This window comes from Pan troglodytes, chromosome 21 (assembly GCF_028858775.2).
Source record: "Pan troglodytes isolate AG18354 chromosome 21, NHGRI_mPanTro3-v2.0_pri, whole genome shotgun sequence".
Classification (NCBI taxonomy): Eukaryota; Metazoa; Chordata; class Mammalia; order Primates; family Hominidae; genus Pan; species Pan troglodytes.
In genome coordinates, this window is record NC_072419.2 from 62,381,717 (window position 1) to 62,401,932 (window position 20,216).

Here is a 20,216-nt window from a genome sequence, read left to right on the forward strand (position 1 = left end):
CTAAGAAAGAACTTATGAGGAAGCACTAGCCCCTTACTGTGTATAAATCACACATGAATCAGTAATAGAAAAGCAAACACTCCATTGAAAAAAAAAAGACAAAGGACATGAAAAAGCACTTCACAGTAAAGAGTAAGGGAAGTGCAAAACTGTACACACTCATGCTAGTAATCCAAGAAATGTAGAGCATGAAGCCATTCATTTTTTACCAGTGGCAATGAGATGTTTATTCTCTTTCAATGATGTACAGAGATTAATTTTATTTGAAACATATCAATGACATGTTCTTCTGTTGCTTTTCCCCACCTCACCCCCACCTTCCACACCCATTCTGCTAACATCACCCATTTGCTTCATGGAAGTTTAGGAATTCTACAAATGAATTAGAAAAAAAAAAAGACAGCTATCCATGTTTAGCCTCTGACTATAAGAATTATTTTCTTTTGTTGTTTTTTTTTTTTTGAGACTCTGGCCTCAAGAAAATGGTCTCAAAGTTTATTGACTCAAGAAGAAATTGTTTCTGAAATTTCTAAAGTTGCCATAAACATATCCATTGAACGTGAGCTCTGCATCCAGGCTCTAAAGTGGTATTGAAGACAGAACTTGGGCTCTAACAGGAGACAAAGCCTTCCCCTTTGGGAGCACTCAGAGGAGGAGACATGAGATATAGATAGCCTGAATTTAAAGAGGGGGTTCCTAGGGACTGAAATCCTAAAGTTGGAGAGGGGACTGAGAGGAATGCTGAAAACGGATAATGCTTGTGCCCCTACATCCCCAATTTTAATTCTTAGAGAAGAATGCCATGGAAAATTGTCTGTCACTAACATTAGAGAGCTGGAGCCAGTGAAAATGGAAAGGCAATTAAGTAGAGAGGAGACCACAAGAATCCGCCCAGAACCCTTCAGTTCCGATGTAGCACGGAAAGAACCCAAAAGTTCTGCACACCTGGTGAGTTTCATGAAGGTGGGAGCCAGTTGAACCTACTTGGAACCACCATGGGTGGCCACTAAGCTACCTCAACATGGAGATCAAGGCATAGATGACTCAGGCAAGGAGCTGGATTGAAAACATAACCAAGGTCAGTGTCAGAGAAAACCAGAGCATGGCTGACTCAGCAAGAGAAAACCACCAAGTTTAAACTTAACTAGGTAAGAAAGCTGACCACGAGTCCATCAGCTGCAGACTTCAGTAGAAGAGGCCAGTAAATGTCCCACTAGCTGTGGACTTGAGGCTCCATGACCCAGTCCCAGCTGGGTTATGTAATCCTACCCATCCCTCCCACTCACTGACCAAGTGCCAAAAAAGCCACTTGTGCTGAAGGGAGGAGTTGAAAATCAGAACACTGGGCATTGATCCAAAAGAGGCTGTGGGCTGGATGCAGTGGCTGATGCCTGTAATCCCAGCACTTAGGGAGGCTGAGGTGGGCAGATCACTTGAGGTCAGGAGTTTGAGACCAGCCTGGCCAACATGGTGAAACCCCATCTCTACTAAAAATACAAAAATTATTTACACTACAGGCATGGTGGTGGGCGCCTGTAATCCCAGCTACTCAGGAGGCTGAGGCAGGACAATCGCTTGAACCCGGGAGGCAGAGGTTGCAGTGAGTCGAGATCATGCCACTGCACTCCAGCCTGGGCAACAGAGTGAGACTCTGTCTCAAAAAAAAAAAAAATTGAGGCTCTGCAGATCAGAAAGATAACAATACCAGTAACTGGCACTTATTAGGAAGATTAGCTTGATTACACTAAATAAAGGAGCTATGTATTGTTTTGTAGATTTATTTGGTCATCTAGTAAACATTCACTACATGCAAGCACTGGAAGGTAGAGACTCAGTGTGAATCAAAGAGTCTCTGCTTTCCTGGGCCTTCTATTCAAGTGGGAAGAGGCTAACAATAAACGAATAATCACATTAATATGCATTCTGCCAGATGGTGATGAATACTATAGGGATAATTAAGTAAGGTGAGAATGATAGAAAGTGCTAGTTTGATGAGGTTGTCACTTTTATAGGATGGTCAGAGAAGGTATCTCTGATTAAATGACATTGTATCAAAGACCTGAGGAAGTAAAAAGGTCAGATGTGCAGATGGCTAGAGAGAGAGGATGCCAGGCAGAGCCCACAGCAAGCACCAAGGCCCTGGGACGGGAATGTATTTGTCTTGTTCAAGAAGAAGCAAGCAGGCTGGGCTAGTACGGTAGGAGAGATCAGAAAGTGAGCTTAGAACTTTATCCTGCCTTGGCAACAGCTTTGGATATTCTTCCACATGAAATGGAAAGATGAAGGATTTGAAGAGGAATGGCCTGACCTGATTCACATTTTTACAAAATCTCTCTAGCTGCTGAGTTGAGAAATTGACAGTTGGGGAACAGATAGAAGCAGGATCACTAGTTAAGCAGCTCTTGCAATACTTCAAGAAGAAGATGTTGATGGACCCTAAGCTCCAGAGGGCACAGTGCAGATGGGAGTCAGGATGGGGTCAGAAAAGCAGGTATATGGGTTTATATGAGGATGAGAGCCAGATGGTAGATCTTGGGAGCTTTTGGCTTCTTGTGGTGACTGACAAAACCAGGGATGTGGTAGGTGGCAGACCTAGTCCTGGTGGTCTCCTAGGAAGAGAGTGGGGGTTGCGGAGAGTATTCTGGAAGAAGACCTGGGTCAGCAGGATGCCATAGAACCCTGGTGAGCCTCGTTCTACCTAATGAATGAGTAGGAGTCAGTAAAGTTGCAATTGCAAGTCCATTACCTATGACCATGGTGATACCTAGTGTTGGCTGGGAGAAGAGAGATCCTATTGTTACTAACTTTCTGGAGGTTAATTTACCAATTTGTAACAAAATCCTTTACATGTATTTGCCTTTCAACCTAGGAATTCCACCTTTATGAATGCAGAATAAGAAATGAGTGACTTAATCATAGCATCCTGTGAAAAACTAGAAATGGCCTAAACGTCCAACATCAGGGGTAATTCTAACAATAATTTAAGTAGCCATGTATTAAGTGCTTATTGTGAGTTAGGCATGGGGTGAAAGTTACTACAGATACTAACTCATGTAATCCTTCTAATAACAGTGGGAAGAAACTAGAACTCAGAGACATTGAGTAACTTGCCCAGAGATTCAAACCCAGGTCTGTCTCACTCTAAAAATTTTGTTCAAAACCAGGAGATGTTAAACTTTTTCTGTAAAGAGTCACATGGTGAATATTTGGACTTTGGGGGCCATGAAGTCTCTATTTCAATGACTCAACTCTGCCACGGTGAAGCAAAAACAGCCATAGGTAATACATAGATGAATGGAGCTTTATTTACAAGTACAGGTAGTGAGCCAAATTTGGGCCATGCACCATGGTTTGCCAACTGCTGTTCTAAACTGCTTCTGTATAACCAAAACTTATATCTGAGCTGTCCAGATTCTTTCTGGAAATATTTGCGGAGGATGTCCAAAAAGAAGACAAAAAGGAGATTCTCACAACCTTCAAGAAGTGAAAGTATACTGTCAAGCTAAATTAGGCAATGCCACAATAACAAATAAACACTCAAAATCCCAGCAGCTTAACATAACATAAGTTGATTTCTCTCTCAAATGTATTCCAACATTTGAGGTCTGAATTCCAACATTGTAGGTCTGAAACTCTATTGTGAAACTCTTCTCCACGTAGTGACTCAGGGACCTAGGATCCCTCCACCTTGTGACTTTACCATCTCAACATATGACCTCTGGGATAGAGTGATTATGTGTTAACAAAGGCCAGGCATTCAGCCTATTTCCCATTGCTTCCCACACAGAAAGCCAATCACTGAGATAATGAGTAATGCCAGGGAAAAAGGCTTTATTATGGGTGACATCAACTGAAGAGATGGTAGGAAAACTTCAAACCCTTCTCTCTCCCCTGACTAAAGCTAGGGGTTTATATAGCAGAGAAGGAAAACAGGAGGGAGAAGGAAGAGGAGTTGGTCAACAGGCAGCAGGTGGTCAAATGAGGGGTCTGGCATCTCTTTGTAGCCATGTGAAGGAAGAAGGAATTAGGGAGGGGTGAGAAAGAGGATGTGGTTGACATGCAGCAGGTGCATCTCAATGTACAAATGTAAGTTTCTCAAGCTTCTGTTCTATGGGCATCCAGCTTGTTGGAAATTTGGGCTCGTTTCTTATGGATGTGTCACAATTACTCTTAAACGTCTCAGAATGGAAGTGAAATATGTATCCCTTCCACTCTCATTTCTTTGGCTAGGATTCATCACATGATCCTGCCAAACTGCAAGGCAGGCTGGGAAGTTTAATTTTCCCATATGCCCAAGAAGAAAAGGAAAGCAGTATACACCTGAGCCAAGAATTCTCTACCACAGCTAATATGAGTGAGAATCAGAGAATTTTCATATATTTTGTGATGAGTAATCTTTGCTTAGAACAAACAAAAACTGAAGTCAATACCATTATGCACCTTGGCTTTATTTAAAAGCTATTTGTGTAACATATATTTGACTAACAGAACATACTGTACCCACCTAAATATATAATGTATCTACCTGGACTCTGCCTAGATCCAGCTAAATGGCTCAGATTATCAATCAGGTGGTTTTTGTGGCTTTTAATTATCACAAACCAACTGTAAGAAAAGCCAGTTTTAGGAGGAAATAGGGTTACTTGCTTTTAGGTCTCTTTGATCCAGTAATATACGGATCATTTTGGTCTGACTTCCTAGGTGAAAACAGGAGGCAACAGAAGGGAGCACTTCTCCCTCTTATTTAATCTCTAACCTTGAAAAAACACTCAAACAGACGTGAGTATGTATCAGAGAGTTCCCATGACAACCGATTCTCACCCTCTCCTCTCTTTCAGAACACCATGAAGTCATCTTCTACTTACTCACAATTGGATTATAAACTGTGTGAGGGCAGAGCCTAAGACTAACTCATGTCTGCATTCTAAGATACTGGAGCAGTGTCTGGCTCATAAAAGACATCAATGGGTGTCCTAAATAGATGTCAATTGCTTGAATTGAATGACAGGGCAGATTGGCTATGGGACAGGTCTCAGAGTGTGTAGGGTTATTCCTAGAGCATATGGGCCTGGAACTTTCTTCAGGAAAGAAGGTCTGGGAAGTATGTGTGCAGTGACATTTCTTGTGTTCCTCCCTAACTTGAAAATCCCCCTCTTCTGACAACAGTGAGGCTCTAGGACCCTGTCCTCACACTTAGTGGACCCAAGCATGGAGCATGTGACCCTGGCCAGAGCCAATCAGAATATCCCTGGCCAGTGGTTCAGGAGTGGGCACATAAGCTAAGTCAGCCCAGCAAGAATGAATCTTAGGACTTCTTCAAAAATTACTGGAAAAGACACTTGCTTTCTCCTGCTGAACTTGAATAGAAAGCTGGAGTCACTGGAGCTCTCGTGCCACTATAGGGACCATGGGAATGAAGCCAACACATCAAGGAAAGCCAGAATGCTGAAAGACACTAGTTATTGCCGAAATAGCTTGAAGCAAGAAGCCAGTTTTACCCTTGGACTTTTCCTATTCCTAGATATAAGTCCAACTAGTAGAGCACACTTCACTAGGAAGGTCAGCAAGACAGGAGCCTTTTTTATTGTTATTCTTTAGCATTAAATAAAGGCTGGAGATTGGACATTTCAAGCTCCAGGGTCTATGTTTGGATCTTTATCATCAGCCTTGAATGCTTGAAAATGATACCGCAATGGCCTAAGAATACTATGATGAATTGTATGTAAGCTGTCTGCATACCAGAATTTATAATTCTATCTAGGATTCGGATCCAAAGCAAACTCTCTTATGTTTTATTTTCTTCCCATTTCCTCCTCCACATTTCCCAGCCTACTAGCAACTAGCCATTAACCAGTCATAGCCAGTGACATGTGGGCAGAAGTGATGTGTGTCACTTCTGGCTGAGACAGCAAAAAGCCCAGGTTCAATTCTCCTCCTCTCTGTAGCAACAGGGGATGCCATGTATTCCAGATGGTGCAGCTACAGCTAAAAATGACAGCAAAGCCATCAGCCTAAGACCCTGAGAGACTCTATGGAGCAGAGTCCTCTGACAACCTGCAATGGGATGTGAGGTCTGCATGAGAAAAAAAGAACCACTTCTATTGAGTTAAGCCACTGAGATTTGGAGGCTGATGTTTAAAGAAGCATAACTGGCCAATTTCTACAAGTCATGGAGATTTGTAGGTTTTTTTTTTTTTTTTTGAGACGGAGTCTCGCTCTGTTGCCGATAGGTTTCTAATTATGCTTTCCCCAATAACTCAGAAAATATTTTCCTTCAAGTTTTAAGTTATACCAGAAGCATTAAATAGTGGGAAGAGCATTTCCAAAGGTCTTGCCTAGGTCAATCAAGACAGGAGGTTGATCTAAATAATTACTCATATGAGGAATCTCAAACAACAAAAGTAAAGTAGGTATTTGTTTGAGGAATACATAAGGGAAAATATCAAAATAAGACCAGAAATCCCTGGCACCAACATGTAAAGGTTTTCTCTTCTCATAAGAAAAAAGAGACTACTAGACAAACATCATTAACCTTAAGCAACATAAACTGCAGTCATTCTGTCTGCATATATCAGCTGTTGTGAGATGATTTTCTCTCAACTCTTTTATATACGTATGTCTCCACAAATTGACCAAAGAGAAACTTGTCTATTTTTGTAAAATGGAAGTCTCATTGGCATTTTTAGTTATTGATGAAGGTAAGCTTTCTTAATCACTTAATAAATACACAGAAAGTGCTAATAATGTTTTTTTGAGACGGAGTCTCACTCTGTTGCCCAGCCTGGAGTACAGTGGCATGATCTCAGCTCGCTGCAACCTCTGCCTCCTGGATTCAAGTGATTCTCCTGCCTCACCCTCCTGAGTAGCTGGGATTACAGACGTGCACCATGATTCCTGGCTAATTTTTGTATATTTAGTGGTGATGGGGTTTTTACCATGTTGTCCAGGCTTGTCTCGAACTCCTGACCTCAGGTGTTCTGCCCGCCTCGGCTTCCCAAAATGCTGGGATTACAAGCGTGAGCCACCACAAACGGCACAAAGTGCTAATAATTTTAAACCTTTTTTTAAGATTTTTTTTTGTCCATTTTCAGTACATGGAGAACTGAAATCTACAGTGTTTATATGAAAATGTTCTGGGGTCCTTGTTAAGTTAGTAGATTGCTCTTTCTTCTGTATTTACATATTGCATATTTTTAATTGACTTCAAAGCTCTAATCTTCATGCCCCCCAAAAAAGGTTATTTTAAGTAGGCTTTGCATTGTATGGCAGATTGAAACAGGCTGCTAAGCAAAATGTGCTGTCAGTTATGTATTCATTAGAAACAAAATCCTTAGGGTAGTTCTAATTTATGAAAAACGAGCACAGAACAATAACCTAGGTAATAAAAATGTGTTCAAGAGCAAAGGATTAAAGTGAGACAAAAGCAAACTACAACGTGCTGTGATGGAGATGTCTTTCCTGTCTTTATTTTAATCAATACTAAAAAAGAAATAAGCTGGGTAGCTCCTAACGACTTAAAAATGCAAATCCTAACCAAAGTCAAATTCTTTTCTCATATTTCTTAGAGCTTGTAGATTCCGAGCATAGTGAACCATGGAAGGGAAAGGGAGAAAGAACCAAATTATTTAAACTTTGAAAGCAATATTTTCATCTGATTTGGAAAGATTCACTAAAACTTTCATTTTTGTTAAAATAAACTTTCAGAGTTCACACAATGACTAGGATCTGGCATTTCTACAAACATTCCCAATGAGATTCTAGCACACAGTAAATGCTCAATATTTGATGAATGAATTAATATTACCACCATCTGAATAAAGATTACCAATACTATTTTGCTAGGAACAACAATTTTTTAAAATTGCCTTTCTTTAGTCTCTGCTTTGTGTTGTTGACCCCCATATAGGTCGGTCTGATCCAATTCCATCGTGACCAGTGTTTCATCTCATTTGCTCTGAAACCAGGTCCATAGCAGGACTACAGGGACAGCAACACGCTGTGGGAAAGTAGGTGCTCCCAGTCACATCAAGGGAGACTGTATATTCAAGGCATATGTACATTCTAGTCTATTTTGTAACTCTTACCCTTGGCCAGGCACAGCCAGGAGGGTGGTGTCCAGGCCAGGAGGACAGCCTGAGGGGCAGTAGTGGCTTGGAAATAGAGGAGTCCTGAAGCACAAACCCAGCACTGGCCAAGCTCCTGCACACCCTTTGTTATTGACAGCTCATGAGCTATCAGCAAATAAGCCATTGTTTTGATGGATTTTTCCATAGTCCCATCTGCCCCAGGAAAAGTCATCTAAGTCACCCTTTGCCATTTTCTGGAAGGGTAACCTGGTACGGCCTACAAAGAATGGGCCAGAAGATCACGAGTGACCTCTCCATTGTAGAACCCAATCAACCAGAGAGCACAGGACTATTGGGATGAGGTGGACCAGGGAGCACAGGACCATTGAGATGAGACGGGGCAGGGAGCACGGGATCATGGAGACAAGACGGATCAAGGAGCACGGGACCACGGAGACGAGATGGACCAGGGAGCACAGGGCCATTGAGATGAGACAGAGCAGGGAGCACAGGGCCACTGAGATGAAACGGAGCAGGGAGCACAAGACCATGGAGACAAGATGGACCAGGGAACACGGAGACGAGGTGGACTAGGTAGCACCTGACCATGAAGACGAGACGGACCAGGAAGCACGAGACCATGGAGACGCTAGGGGGCAGGGACTGCGGGACCACGGAGAGGATTCCAGGCAGATGGCAACGTGTGAATGTTGTTCAGGCATTCTTTTGGTAGGAATGAAAAGACAAATGAAGCCTTTTAAACCCTCCCGGTCTCATGCTGCCTTGAAATTACCATAGAAGTTGGATTCCTAGGTATTTTATTCTCTTTGAAGCAATTGTGAATGGGAGTTCACTCATGATTTGGCTCTCTGTTTGTCTGTTGTTGGTGTATAAGAATGCTTGTGAATTTTGTACATTGATTTTGTATCCTGAGACTTTGCTGAAGTTGCTTATCAGCTTAAGGAGATTTGGGGCTGAGACAATGGGGTTTTCTAGATATACAATCATGTCGTCTGCAAACAGGGACAATTTGACTTCCTCTTTTCCTAATTGAATATCTTTATTTCCTTCTCCTGCCTAATTGCCCTGGCCAGAACTTCCAACACTATGTTGAATAGGAGTGGTGAGAGAGGGCATCCCTGTCTTGTGCCAGTTTTCAAAGGGAATGCTTTCAGTTTTTGCCCATTCAGTATGATATTGGCTGTGGGTTTGTCATAGATAGCTCTTATTATTTTGAAATACGTCCCATCAATACCTAATTTATTGAGAGTTTTTAGCATGAAGGGTTGTTGAATTTTGTCAAAGGCCTTTTCTGCATCTATTGAGATAACCATGTGGTTTTTGTCTTTAGTTCTGTTTATATGCTGGATTACATTTATTGATTTGCATATATTGAACCAGACTTGCATCCCAGGGATGAAGCCCACTTGATCATGGTGGATAAGCTTTTGGATGTGCTGTTGGATTCAGTTTGCCAGTATTTTATTGAGGATTTTTGCATCAATGTTCATCAAAGATATTGGTCTAAAATTCTCTTTTTTGGTTGTGTCTCTGCCTGGCTTTGGTATCAGATTGATGCTGGCCTCATAAAATGAGTTAGGGAGGATTCCCTCTTTTTCTGTTGATTGGAATAGTTTCAGAAGGAATGGTACCAGTTCCTCCTTGTACCTCTGGTAGAATTCGGTGTGAATCCATCTGGTCCTGGACTCTTTTTGGTTGGTAAGCTGTTGATTATTGCCACAATTTCAGCTCCTGTTATTGGTCTATTCAGAGATTCAACTTCTTCCTGGTTTAGTCTTTGGAGAGTGTATGTGTCCAGAAATTTATCCATTTCTTCTAGATTTTCTAGTTTATTTGCGTAGAGGTGTTTGTAGTATTCTGTGATGGTAGTTTGTATTTCTGTGGGATCGGTGGCTATATCCCCTTTATCATTTTTTATTGCATCTATTTGATTCTTCTCTCTTTTCCAACTTACAAGGGATGTGAAGGACCTCTTCAAGGAGAACTACAAACCACTGCTCAAGGAAATAAAAGAGGATACAAACAAATGGAAGAACATTCCATGTTCATGGGTAGGAAGAATCAATATCATGAAAATGGCCATACTGCCCAAGGTAATTTATAGATTCAATGCCATCCCCATCAAGCTACCAATGACTTTCTTCACACAATTGGAAAAAACTACTTTAAAGTTCATATGGAACCAAAAAAGAGCCCGCATCGCCAAGTCAATCCTAAGCCAAAAGAACAAAGCTGGAGGCATCATACTACCTGACTTCAAACTATACTACAAGGCTACAGTAACCAAAACAGCATGGTACTGGTACCAAAACAGAGATATAGATCAATGGAACAGAACAGAGCCCTCAGAAATAACGCCGCATATCTACAACTATCTGATCTGTGACAAACCTGAGAAAAACAAGCAATGGGGAAAGGATTCCCTATTTAATAAATGGTGCTGGGAAAACTGGCTAGCCATCTGTAGAAAGATGAAACTGGATCCCTTCCTTACACCTTATACAAAAATCAATTCAAGATGGATTAAAGACTTAAACGTTAGACCTAAAACCATAAAAACCCTAGAAGAAAACCTAGGCATTACCATTCAGGACATAGGCATGGGCAAGGATTTCATGTCTAAAACACCAAAAGCAATGGCAACAAAAGCCAAAATTGACAAATGGGATCTAATTAAACTAAAGAGCTTCTGCACAGCAAAAGAAACTACCATCAGAGTGAACAGGCAATCTACAAAATGGGAGAAAATTTTTGCAACCTACTCATCTGACAAAGGGCGAATATCCAGAATCTACAATGAACTCAAACAAATTTACAAGAAAAAAACAAACAACCCCATCAAAAAGTGGGCAAAGGACATGAACAGACACTTCTCAAAAGAAGACATTTATGCAGCCAAAAAACACATGAAAAAATGCTCACCATCACTGGCCATCAGAGAAATGCAAATCAAAACCACAATGAGATACCATCTCACACCAGTTAGAATGGCAATCATTAAAAAGTCAGGAAACAACAGGTGCTGGAGAGGATGTGGAGAAATAGGAACACTTTTACACTGTTGGTGGGACTGTAAACTAGTTCAACGCTTGTGGAAGTCAGTGTGGCAATTCCTCAGGGATCTAGAACTAGAAATACCATTTGACCCAGCCATCCCATTACTGGGTATATACCCAAAGAACTATAAATCATGCTGCTATAAAGACACATGCACACGTATGTTTATTGTGGCACTATTCACAATAGCAAAGACTTGGAACCAACCCAAATGTCCAACAATGATAGACTGGATTAAGAAAATGTGGCACATATACACCATGGAATACTATGCAGCCATAAAAAAGGATGAGTTCATGTCCTTTGTAGGGACATGGATGAAATTGGAAATCATCATTCTCAGTAAACTATCGCAAGAACAAAAAACCAAACACTGCATATTCTCACTCATAGGTGGGAATTGAACAATGAGAACACGTGGACATAGGAAGGGGAACATCACACTCTGGGGACTGTTGTGGGGTGGGGGGAGGGGGGAGGGATAGCGCTGGGAGATATACCTAATGCTGGATGACGAGTTAGTGGGTGAGCGCACCAGCATGGCACATGTATACACATGTAACTAACCTGCACATTGTGCACATGTACCCTAAAACTTAAAATATAATAATAATAAATTAATTAATTTTTAAAAAAGAAACTAGAAAAAAGAAAAAGAAAAAAAGAAATTACCATAGAAGCCAAAGTTGAGAGATACCCCAAGGCCAACCACCCATAGCCACGAACCACGTAACCAAAACTTAGTTATCCTGATTTCCCTGAGATGCTATCTCAAATCACAATGAAACACAACATGTAAGCTTTACATTCTTGTCAATATGATTCAGTGAAATTAAGCCAAACAGCTATACATAAATCAGCCTAAACAAGTCTGCTTGCCTTAACAAGAACATTAATGCATAACAGCCAACCATAAAAAAGGTCAAAATACTTCTTGATGCTTTATAAGCTATGCTGTAACTGCTATAAGGTGAGCTTCTTACTATCTTCATTTGAAGTTTCCTGGTTCAAGATTGGCCAACTGTTCCTTTGTAAACATAATATACTTTAAATTTTTAAAAATTTGATCTGATATAATTATTTTTCTGAATTTGACTTGATTTTATTTTTGAAACTCCCAACACTGCTCTTCTTGGAGGAAAAAAAAATCTAATGAGAAAACTGGAGAATAAGAAAAGTCAGATCAGAAGTTGATTTTTCTCTCTTTCACTTTCTCTCTAATGGCTCAATTCCCATGTTTACCTCATGTTTTGGTTTGCAAAGTAGATTGTTGCTTCTAAAAAGTCTTAGGATGCCTCCAACTTTTGGCCAATGGGGTGGCTTTGACTTTTGCAAAGAATTTTTATCCCCTTCTTATTCATTTCCTGCATTTAATTTTTCTTGAATGCGGAAATATCGGAGAATTTTGCAATTGCATAACTGTCCTGGATTATTTTAGGAATCCTTCTCTTTGCTACTAAAATTTTACTCTCATTTACTCTCATTTTATTTTCAGAAAGAGCGTTTCCTTTCAACAAAATTACAAAGTAAAATGATTTTTGCTAAACAATGTATCTCGTTTAACAAAAGATAACTCCCTTCTTTCAAAAATAGCTGCAACATGAATATCACCAATTTTCATCCAAAATAAAATTATTTTCTCATGATAATCGTCATTCAGGAAGAAAAGGTAGGTGCAGCTATGTGGCCTTGAGCGACTTTTCTCATTTTTCTCAGTTTTCTCATCTATAAAATGGGGACAATGCTAGATGTTAAGTGTATTATAGGCAGTCTTTCGAGATGTCCCTTTTCTCTGAAAAGTAGCCACCCACAGGGCACCTTCTTCTATCAGACTGGGCACCTTTTCAAATCAGATTGTCTCAAGAGTTTGGAACTGGCATTCAGACATAACCAGTCATATTGCTGAGTGTGACTCAAAGTAAGGTGATGTAAACTTGCAAACTTCAGGGACAGCCATCCTGTGACATGTTTGTAAAGAAGGCATGAAAGCTAGTTGGGAGAGATAAAGGAATGAGATGGGTATGCAGAGAAATCAGCGGATGGGGACAGAGTAACTACCAGGGTTCCTGATGGCAGTCCACCTCCTAGCTCTGGTTCTGAGCTGTGACTGCATTCCAACATTTAACTCGCTGAAGACATTACTATAGCCTCATTTAAAAAAAGGGTAAAACTCCTCAAGCTTTTGTTTTTTTGTTTTTTTGTTTTTTTTGCTAAATACAACACAAATTTGTTTTTATTCCTTACAACCAGAAATGTCTTCACTAAAACACAAAAGGAAAAATGCCAAAGATATTTCTTTATCCACACTGGCCCTTCTAAGAGAACTCTGCTACCAGCCAGAGCTCACCATAGCCCCTCCCATGCAGGAATTCCAATTAAAGTAAAACAAGGTCTTTAGAGTCACATGATCATCAATATGCATAAAAGTGACACCAAACCAACATCAAACGCCCAATTACCCAAATGTCTTGCTCAGGTAACAGTCTTCATATAGGCAAAAGTTCTTTGGCAAATTATCTCGTTTAGAGAAATTAAAGTCAACTTTGAACACAGATGATTTCTCATCCTCTTAACAGCCACTCGCAGAATAATTGAAAGGGTTTCTCATCATCTAACATACCAGGTCAACATGGCACCATCGATCCATTTTATTTAGCCAGGAAGTTCAGCTCGGCACAAGCCCTGATTTGTGCTTTCATGTGACTGGTAAGTAGTTCCTCACTCAAGAGAGGCCTCAGGATGAGACCTCTGCCAATTTGCTCTTTGAAAAGAGTCAGGCCTGGGTGTTCACTCTTACAACAGCCTAAAATCCAGATGTGCACTTAACAATGGGAAGTGGGATAAGGTCAGGCCCATTTTGTGGCTGGCTGAGGGGAAGGGGTACATCTAGGGTATATCATGACCCTGAGACGTCGTAGTGTGGGGCCTTTAAGACTAGTTCAGAGAACTTCATGAATGATTTCCGGGAGTGTGGAGGAGGCCAGCGTGTAGCTGACTGATGAATCATTCGCCACCGCACAGATGTTAACACAAAGAGTTCTCTTCATTCTCTGCACTCATGGTGTTCTGCTGTGTGCGTCCAAGTCGACCCATTTAACAATAAACTAGCTCTTAGTTTAGAGGGTAGAAATTCATACTCACTCTGCAGCTGAAGGGCTGGGCAGATTTAAGAAGGTCTAATTTTGATGCAAATCAACCTATTTTGCTGTATTTCTCGCTGAGTTTTTTCTCTGGGCCCCTGTTACCAAGGGAAAGTTGGTTCAATGCTGACTCCCTCTCACCTCCCAAACATTGGCAATGTTTGAGCCTGGTTGAGCCTAGGGCTCAGAATATGAGATTAAATTTGTGAGACAAGCTTCTTTCAATCTAGTCAGCATTTATCAAGTTTTTAGGGGCATCTAGGAAGTCCTAACAATGAGGTCTATTCAGGGTGGAGGACAAAACAAAATCAGACTGTGTCTTTGTTTAAGTGTGCATTGTCAGTGTGTTAACGTCTAGTTTCAGCTACCACAAGTAAAGAGTTGGGAAGCTGTCACTCCCATCCTCACAACAAGAAAAATGTAGATGAACTGAAAATCAATGACTTTTCTTGGACCCATCAAAGAAGTGAAGTTGCAAGGCAAACTGTAGCCCCAAAATCCAAAGAGGAAAAAAAAAGCCACTGGGACTATAACTGACAGGAATACTTAGATGGTAATTTTGATGAATTGCTGAAGGCTAAGTAGGGTCTAGATTGGGAGCTGCTATCCTAGGGGAACCCCACGATTCCATGGACTTTACCTCCAGAAACCCCACCAGGTTTTCATGAAGATCTAAGTAAGATCCCTAGATGACTCTGGCAGGAGAAGAACTGTAATCTTTGTGCAATAAATCCAGAGCCTTCCTCAAAACAAAGGCCCACATTTTGAAATTATTGCCCCAGTCAAGCTAATTAACATACATTGTGCACCCTAAATATATACAATTCTTATTTGTTAATTATACCTCAGTAAAGATGGAAAGATAAATAAATAAAATCCTAACTGAGCACATAGGGATAAAAAGTGGGGGAGCGGGGACTCCTCTCCAGGATAAAGACATTCCCAGAGCTTTATCCCGGCTGGTAGAAGGGCATTCTCCCACTCCAGCCCCTCCAATCCTCCTGCCTCACCTAAGAGGGGAAAAACATAGTTATGAAGGGTCACGGCTGCAAGAATATGGACTGGGAATGCTGCATTCAGGGAAGAGAGTAGGGGCTGAGTGAATAAAACTATGGAGAAACACTTGTGAAGGTCACAGCCCAGGAGACAGGTACACCACAGGACTGGGATTTAACTGGTAGATTTTAGAAGTTTCCCCCTCCCCTATTACTTACTACCATGCCAACAGGACTCCAGTGTAATGATAGTGTGTTACAGCTAAAAGAGCTCCAAAACAAGGACTCTCTCTGAGGAGTATAAGCTTAAGAGGAGAGAAGAAAACAAGGACAAATTTGAAGCCTCTGGTATCTACAGTTACAGCAAACATTAAACACAAAACAGTCAGATTCTTATCCATATTGTGACAAATCCACCCAGTAAAGGCCTATTCACGTCAGCTCCTAATACCAAGAAAAGCATGGTCTGAAGAGTCAAAGCGAGTATCAGAACCAGACTCAGATATGACACTGATGTTGGAATTATCAGATAAAAAATGTTGAATAACTGTAATTAATGTGTTAATTCTCAAAAAAAGAAGACAACATGCAAGAATCAAATGGAAATTTAAAACACAGCACCAGAAATGAAGAAAGCCTTTGACAAGCTCATCAGTAAACTGAACACAGACAAAGAAAAAAATCAGCAAGCTTGAAGATAGGTCAAAGAAACTTCCCAACCTGAAATGCAAAGACAAAAGAAAATTGAAGAAAAAAAAAAGTAGAAAACAGAGTAAATACTGTGGTACAATTACAAAAGGTGTAACATATTTGTAATTGGATACCAAAAGGAAAAGAAAGAGAAAAAGGAACAGAAGAAATAATTGAATTATGGCTGAGAACTCCACAAAATTAATGATAGACACCAAACCACACATAGAGGAAGCGCTGAAAACAACAATTGGAATAAATACCAAAATACGCACACACATGCACACACAAATACACACACACACAGGCATATCATATTCAAACGGCAAAAAATGAGAAACAGAGAGAAATCTCAAAAAAGCCATAGAGGGAGAAAGCATCTCACCTATGAAGGAACAAATAAATGTATTACAGTAGACTTCACTTCAGAAACCATGCAAGCCAGAAAAGAGTGGAATAAAATATTTAAAGTGTTGGGGGGTGGAATTCTAAAATTCTATACCCAGTGAAATTATCTTTCAAAAGCAAAGAGAAATAAGCTTTATCAAACAAATAAAAATTGAAAGACTTTATCTTCAACAGACCTGCCCTGGAAGAAATGTTAAAAGTTCTTCAGGCAGAAGGAAAATGATACAGATCGGAAACCTGAATCCACATAAAGAAAGGAAGAGCATCATAAAAGAAATAAATGAAGAGAAAATGTCTGGGTTTTTATGTTAGTCAGTGCTCCCATTGCTATAAAGAAATACCTGAGACTGGGTAATTTATAAAGAAAAGAGGTTTAATTGACTCATGGTTAGGCAGGCTGTACAGGAAGCATGATGCTGACATCTGCTCAGGTTCTCAGGAGGACTCAGGAAGTTTCCAATCGTGGTGGAAGCGGAAGGGGAAGCAGACATGTCACATGGCCAGAGCAGGAGCAAGAGACGGAACGGGGAGGTACTGCAGTTTTAAATGACCAGATCTCACAAGAGCTCACTCACTATTGTGAGGACAATTCCAAGGGTGATGATGCTAAACCATTCATGAAAAATTTACCCCCATGATCCAATCACCTCCCACCAGGCCCCCACCACCAACACTAGGATTACATTTCAATATGAGATTTGGGTGGGGACAAATATCCAAACTATATCAGTTTCCTTATGTTTAATTCATCTAACAGATAAGCATCCGTCTAAAGTAATAATAGTAACAATGTATTTGGTGATTATAGCATATGGGTAAGTGAAATGAATTATAGTAACATCACAGAGACAGGAGGGAAGAAATGGGCAAACTCTGTTATAAGGCACATGAAGCATATACTGTTATTTGAATATGGATCTAGATTAGTTAAAATATGTGTATATATATATATATATATAATTCTTTTTTTGTTTTTTTTTTTTATGGAGTCTTGCTCTGCTGCTCAGGCTGGAGTGCAGTGGTGCAATCTCGGCTCACTGCAAACTTTGCCTCCCAGGTTCAAGCAATTCTCTGCTTCAGCCTCCCAAGTAGCTGGGATTTCAGGCACCTGCCATCACACCTGGCTAATTTTTTGTATTTTTAGTAGAGGCGGGGTTTCATCATCTTGGCCAAGCTGGTCTTGAACTCCTGACCTTGTGGTCTACCCGCAAACATTAAATCTGTATTGCATATCATTTCCACCTGAATGTAAGCACCATGTGGCAGGGAGCTCATCTCACTCAGCTCTAAGTCTCTAGTGCCAGACACATCACAAGCTGCATGAAATATGTGTTGGGTGGAATGCTTGATGGTTGGGTGGATGGACACTTGGATAGTTGAACAAATGAATTGATGATATGTGGTCCATGCTCCCATGGGAATTCTAACACAGCAATCTCTAAATTTTTTTGCAGAATCTAATACCATATGATGTTAATAGCTGTGCCATGGTGTTAAAAGTTCTTCTGTGCTCAAAAAAACTTTTAGAGAAATGCTCACTTAAGGAAATTAAACAGATTTCTTGACTGTGAGAAAATGGAGACCATGCACTTTTCTCTTCCTAGAATTTAGCACAGCTGTTATTAGGCACTCAGTAAGATAATGACATGAATAAAATCATCATAGAGTAATTCACTCGTATTCATTCATTCCACAGGTATGCATTCAGCACCCACCATATTACAGACACTGAGCCAGGGTATAATGGGAGCAAAAATGAACAGAGACTCTGCCTTCATGGAGGGTATAGCATGGTAGAAGACAGACATTATTCCAATAGTTTCACAAAGAATTGTAAAATTACAATGAAGGGAGGCAGGGGAGGGAGGGAGAGCATCAGGATAAACAGTTAATGCATGCAGGGCTTAATACCTAGGTGAGGGATTGATAGGTGCAGCAAACCACCAAGGCACACGTTTACCTATGTGACATATCTGCGTGTCCTACACATGTATCCCAGAACTTAAAATAAAAGAAAATTGAAAAAAGAAGTTACAATGAAGCAGTATTTGGAGATGTAATAAGGCAAACAACCTGGTCAAGGAGGTCAAGGTAAGCTAACCAAGCAGTTGAGAACTAAAGCATGAGGAGGAATTAATATGGCAAAACAGATGGGGAAACTGCTGGAAAAGTGGCCCAGCAAGGGAATAGTTAAAATCCTATAGCAGGAGAGAGCATGACACACACAACGCACTGAAATGAGGCTAACGTGGTTGGGAGGAGGGGTTCCACAGGGGAGACAAGTTGAGCCTGAGAAGGTAAACGGGAGTCAAGGTATACCAGGCATTGAATGCCAAGGTAAGGACTTTGAAGCAGCTGGGTAACTATCAGATTTGCACTTTGAAAAAATCAGTTTGGGGAGAAATTGCTGATTCTATTAGATTGGTGCAAAAGTAGTGATTGCGGTTTTGCTATTAAAAGTCATGGCCCAAACAGCAATTACTTTTGCACGAATCTAATAGAATTGAGATAGAGAAGATACAAGTTTAGTCCAGAGCATCTTGTAATACAGAAAGTAAGGAAGTGTTCAACACACACACACACACACACACACACACAGAGGCAGGGTCTGTCCAAGGGATGCAGGAGCCAACTGAAACACCTCCCAATGACCAGTTAGAACAATTTCAGCAACAAAATAAATAAGCGGTATTAAATTATAAACCGAAGTAGAAAATAAACGTCCATGAGTCCATACTGATATAAACAAATGATTGAATAAATACATAAATAAACAAATGGGAGAATAGAGAAACGTGCTGTGTAGAATTCCAAATAATTTATGGAGATACTTTGTCTTCGAGGAGCATAGCATAACTCCCCACTATTTACGTGTGAGATCGTAGTGACTTTCTTCCAAAGAGCACAGGATGGGAAGGAAGAAAACACGAGTAACTTCACAGCGGAGAAACCTAACAAACACTACCTCAGCCGGGTGATCAAGATTCACATCAACAGTCATAAATCACGTCAGCTGGATGTACCTTCGCTATTGTGTGATGAGAACAGCGCTCTTTACCTCTGTGCTCTTCCCCTCAAAAACTCATAGCCACAGTCTGTTCATGAGAAAACATCAGACAAATCCCAACCGAGGGACTTTCTACAAAATACATGACCAGTACTTCTGGAAAATGTCAAGGTCATCAAAACAAGGAAAGTCAGAGAAACTAACACAGCTGAAAAGAACCCAAAGTGATGTGACTACTTAAATGTAACGCGGTGTTCTGGACCGGATTCAGGAACAGAAAAGGGAAACCAGGTGACAACTAAGGAAACTTGAATAAAGTGTGGACTTTAGTTAATAATAATGTATGAGTAATGGTTCATTAATTGTGAAAAATGTACCATATGTTAATAATAGAGAAAACTGGGTATGAGGTATATGGGAATACTTTGTACACCTTTGCAATTTTCCTATAAATCTAAAACTGTTCTAGCATAAAAAGCTACTTTTCTTTGGGAGGCCGAGGCAGGCGGATCACCTGAAGTCAGGAGTTCGAGACCAGCCTGGCCAATATGGTGAAACCCCGTCTCCACCAAAAGTACAAAAATTAGCCAGGCATAGTGGCGGGTGCCTGTAATCCCAGCTACTCGGGAGGCTGAGGCAGGAGAATCACTTGAACCCGGGAGGCGGAGGTTGTGGTGAGCCGAGATCGTATCATCAGCCTGGGCAACAAGAGCGAGACTCCGTCTCAAAAAAAAAAAAAAAAATGCCACTTTTAAACAAGATTGTTTTGACAATATTATCAATCAAGATCCACATAGGAAGGACTAGAGTGGGTGGGGCTAGTGGGGCGGGG

The 20,216-nt window shown here is 40.6% G+C and overlaps 1 long non-coding RNA gene across 2 annotated transcripts; it reads left to right on the forward strand.

Annotated features, from left to right (window-relative positions):
• The first annotated feature begins 3,761 nt into the window (after nt 1-3,761).
• LOC107969926 (uncharacterized) lies at nt 3,762-5,631 on the forward strand. 2 transcript variants are annotated; one of them, XR_001712093.2, is made up of 2 exons: nt 3,762-4,086; nt 4,839-5,631. It is a non-coding gene; the product is annotated as an uncharacterized LOC107969926 (long non-coding RNA). The 2 variants fall into 2 exon arrangements; XR_001712092.2 differs by having other exon boundaries at nt 3,762-3,861.
• Nucleotides 5,632-20,216: the final 14,585 nt, after the last annotated feature.